At 34.9% G+C, this 4988-nt stretch overlaps 1 long non-coding RNA gene across 1 annotated transcript; it reads left to right on the plus strand.

The window, feature by feature from the left end:
* The first annotated feature begins 698 nt into the window (after positions 1-698).
* LOC141847110 (uncharacterized) lies at positions 699-1853 on the plus strand. The gene is made up of 3 exons (XR_012603395.1): positions 699-812; positions 1354-1421; positions 1507-1853. It is a non-coding gene; the product is annotated as an uncharacterized LOC141847110 (long non-coding RNA).
* The last annotated feature ends 3135 nt before the right edge of the window (positions 1854-4988 follow it).

The following is a 4988-nucleotide window of genomic DNA, read 5'->3' on the forward strand; positions in this document are numbered from 1 at the left end:
AGCTTCAGGATCAACGCCAAACTGCGCGGTCGCCTCCTGCTACCATACCCATTGGATTCAGTCAACAACTCCAAGAAGCGATACTTCCGGACCCCTCTCTTTACCAACGCCATTTCACTTCTTCCAGCTCTCACTGCAGACGACGGTGTTGTTTCTCCTTCGACTGCAGACTCCATGGCGTGGAAGCATTCCCAAAGCCTGTCCATTTTCTCCTCATCGACGGCGGGTTCGGATGGCTCTCGGGAAGAAGAGAGGAACCAAAGAGGAGACCTGGAGAAGTGGGGAAATGGTAAACCGCAAAGCTGTGAGCAGTCCTCTTGCTCGGCTCCCGCAATGGTGGGGAAACTAAACTCCTCCATCTTTGCTTTATATTTAGAATTAGTTGCGCATGATCTGTGTCTGTAGGTTTGGATTAAACAACACAACACATTGATGAAGGGAATGCAAGAATTGAGGTTGCGGTTATGGGTTTGAGGTCACATAGCGTTTACGTGGGGATTGGGTTATTATTATATCTCATCTACTGCCGGATTGAGCGGGGCAGAAGTCGAAGTCAAATTGATTTTCCCTCTTTTAAAAGTGCTTTTCGCACTTGGAAAAATAAATGCAGACTTGGAAAATTATATTTTGGTAGAATTGTATTTTCGCTTTTATTGTTGTCAAATAGCAATTCTATTGCTATAGCAAAGCATTTTCTCTAAGTGCCCCTCAAAAAAGACTATGAATACTGAATGAACAGGGGCGGATCCAGGCGAGGGCTGGAGGGGGCTGAAGCCCTCGCCAGGATCGCCAGGATCGGCGCTGGCAATCTCGTGAGTCTCCTTCTTTCACTCGATTTCCTTTTCGGGTTCGATCGATTTCGGTATTTCTCGCAGAAGCGCTGCGGCCTTTCTCGGAGACATATTGCCATCGCTCTGTTTTCATCTCTCTCCCTTTATCCTTCTTCTTGATGAAGTTTTTTCCCTCTTTTCGTGACGTTTTTTCTCTGTTTTTAATTTTGCGATTTTTGCTTCACTAGTTTTCGTTTGATCCAAGGAGATAGGTGAGGTATTCTCATTTTTAAGCGAAACCTAACCTTTTTTTCTGTTAGAAAATATTTCTCAGGTCTCTCCTTAAGCTTTCTTTGGTTTTGATTCGCAATATTCTTTCGTGAAAGTTGCTGAGGTTTTTTTTTTCATACTTGCTTTAGATTTCAGTTTCATCTTTTACTCGATCAAGTGGTGTTTTGTCCTTTTTCGATCTATTGTTTTCTTCTGAAGTATGAAAACATGACTTTCAACATCTGGTACCAAGAATTTTATTGTTTTTTTCCCTCTAAGATTGCTACTCTAACTTGTTTGCTATCTAATCCAGGAGAAGTTTTGATATTTTGTGAAGGTGAAGAATATGTGAAATGAAGCTACATTAATTCACTAAAAGAGGTATGACTTTTAAGATTTTATATGTTGGCTACTTGGCTCCTTATTTTCTTTTACACTTCATATAGTTTTAAAAGTGGTTGTTTAGGTCATAATATGTAGCCGCTTAACCTATTCTGGAACGGAAATAAGGAATTGCACAACATATTGGGTATGTGGATTCCTTTTTAGTGGTTTGATTTGCTGTTATGATGTTTTTGACTTTGTAAGTTGTGTATGTGTTTTTTTATTATATTTCTGATATAAATTGATGATTTATCAGCCCTATGTCTAAGGGTTTTGATGTGTATTTGGACAGGGACATTATGTATACCTCTTATACCCCCAATTTACTGGGGAGATTCTGTCCGTTTTGATATTAGAAGAGGATAAGAGATAGTTGGCTAAGTGATTTGCATTTTGAGTGATATGTATTTTTGGATTTTCGGATCAGGATCTTTTCCTCCCGCATATTTACTTTTTAAAAAAAAATTATTGATTCCTCTATACTGTACATTGTAAAAAAATTTTATTAGTCCTCGCCAAAAATTATTTCTGGATCCGCCCCTATGAATGAACCACCACCATCATCAACGACTAATTTTAATTTGACTTTGTAATATAAATTTAATGATAAAGAACAAATCACCTATTTGTAAGCAATTTACACTACATATCAATACATACCCAAAAATTTTTAGAATACCTCTGTCTCATCACACCATGATAGCCTTTTTAACATGCTTTATTTTTTAGATAGATTTGATTTATTCATAATTTTTTTTTGAGAATATACCTGTTTTGTTCTTTCCATGTCAATTCCTTCAAACCTAATTATGAAATCAATAAATAATTACTTTAATTTCAAATGCTCCTCATGATTCTTCACATTCATAATTCAAATAGATTTTTTATGGAACACTGCACTTGAGATTAAATTGACCCGCATACAATAAATTTGTAATAATTATGATATATTTTATATTTTAAAAATATGAACATGTCATATTTTGAGTAAACTTGTTGAACTGGGCAGGGATCGAATCTTGACGAAGTCGAGACAATACCCTCCTTCGTACTGACTAACTGCAATTTCTCGATTATCTCTTCATAGATGATCGTGAAACCTACCGTATAAGATCTTTAGAGTGACAAATTTTATCTTTTATTGAAGAGTATTGTAATTCTAACTATACATTTTGTTTGGTTGAAGAATCAAATTCATTTGCAAAATTTCTCCAAAGAGTTTAACATTAAGGCTTCGTCACTATAGCACTTTTTAGATTCATTTGCTAAATTTTCCCAAAGAGTTAAGATTAAATCTCCACTGACATTGTAAATATTTAACATATCATTTCTTATACTAAAATTGTCGTATTGATTTTTTCAAATTACCAATAAAAAACTATTCTAGTATCGGTTTTATTATAAACCATCAATTGAATTAAAACATCTACTATAAATTCTTTCAAAAAAATTTATAAGATACTACTAACACAATAAATAATAATAGAATAAAAATTAAAAGATTACTTTTTTTAGAATGTCAAAAAAGTACTTTTTTACCATTAAAAAATCACATATAAAGTGCTTTACCAAAAATATATTCAGTATCTCTCCTGTATTTTATAATTAAATAATTTATTTTTTTTAAAAAATTATTTTATTATCTTAGTGTCTTTGGTTCCTTCCTAGAACTCAACCAACTTGTTCCAAAGGTCCTTGACACTTATAAATAGTCCGACGTAGTTAAGTTTTTCTTTGGTCAGACAGCACTATAAGATTTGTGTAGCCTTGGCGTGAGCTTCGATTTGCCTCTTGATGTCCGGTGTCCATTTTTTGCACCCCAGCTATTCTCTGACTTTATCGACAAGTAATGTGAATCCGATCTTTATTATGATCTACATTTCCACCTGGGTCTTCAAATAATATTTCATTCATCCCTTCCAATAGTCGAAATCATCATCACAGAATAAGGGAAGGCGAATGATATTGTAGCCTTTTTGATGAGTCATTGAAGTTTCTTGCAAAACAAAAACTACAAGAATATTCCAAGACTTTTGACATTTTGGATAAGTAGTGCAACAAAAAAATAAAAATAGCTAAATTGTCAAAAGCTTTGAAAGACTTGTTTTAAAGAAAAGAAATAAAAGTTTAAAAAACACCCAAGTGGTGGTTAAACCACTTCAAAGTTCCCCACTCTAATATCAATTGTAGGATTGTTGAAAACGATAGAGATATTGCTCATAAAAATTTAACTTTTAAAACAATTTTTTAGAGTTGCAGCGGAAATAAAAATGACAAACAAAAATACATAGATGATTTTTACTTGGTTCATAGTCGTTCGAATTGATACTCCAAGGCCCATGATCGTAGATCACTTATGAGTTGGCAATTACTATATTTCATCTCATTCCGAAAAACTTTTTAGTGGCACATAAAAGCCTCTTACAAATGAGAAGGTATAGTAACAATTTACTGTTCTCTTAGAGATTAATGCATAGAAAATAAAGCAACAAAATTAAGTTATTGACAACGAAGAAAGATCAAAGTGGAGCTTTGGTTGTCGGAGGGCACAACAGTGCAAAGACATTGTTTTTACATGAGACGAGGGCTTGAGAACTTATGAGTTGATGTTATCAATCCTCTTATCACCTCAATAACTGAATCCAAGTCTAGTTTATCGGTTGACCAAATCCCTTTACCCATCGACTGAACTTGCCACATTAGCTTTTTGCATTGAATCCACAGCTGACTTGACTCTTTCAGTCACCTGAACAAGGTTTTTCGATCACCTAAACATCGCCAAGTCGTTATCTGATCACCACGTCACCTCGACAAAGCTCATCCTTCCTCCATGTCATCAAGATAAGGTTTATCTTGATCGAGTGACTTGACACATCAGCAACTCGATATCTATTCTCTGCCATATTCGCATCTTGAGACTTATCTTTATCCATATTAGATGCTATGTCAGCTCGACAGACACTTTAGCTGCCACGTCAGTCCCTGTGCCACATCAGCTTCTGGTTAATCAAACCTTACTATTCGGTCACCCCGGACTTTTAATCGACCAATCTTTCCTATCAATCACTTGAACCCTACAAAATTACATTAGCATAGAGTACAACAAAATATAAGTTATGAATGATCTAAGTATGACAGTTAAATAGTAACTGCTCGATCTTGACTTCAAAATTTGAATAGGACTATATGTCAGATTGACGCCTAAGTTTGTCCCCTTAAAAATGGCACGTCCTTACTATCCTTCTTTTCATAAGGATCTTTCTGTTAGGATTATAATCAAAGTCTCACATTGAAAATATGGAGGAGATCATGAATTTATAATATGGAAGATATCTCCATTGGTATAAGATCTTTTAAGTAAATATATAAAACAAAACCATGATAGCATAGACCTAAAGTGAACAATATCATACCATTGTAGAGATATGTTGATTTCATCAGTCGTAGCAATTGGTTTCAAAGTTATAGTCTATGTGGAGCCATGTGGGAAACCTCAGAAAAAAATGAAGGAGATAGGGAAGGCATGGACCATGGGGATAATAGTAGGGAGCTCCTAGTAAATAT

The sequence above is a fragment of the Curcuma longa genome, chromosome 16, assembly GCF_044706935.1.
Source record: "Curcuma longa cultivar G26 ecotype Majalengka, Jawa Barat chromosome 16, ITB_CL_G26_1.1, whole genome shotgun sequence".
In the NCBI taxonomy this organism is placed as follows: domain Eukaryota; kingdom Viridiplantae; phylum Streptophyta; class Magnoliopsida; order Zingiberales; family Zingiberaceae; genus Curcuma; species Curcuma longa.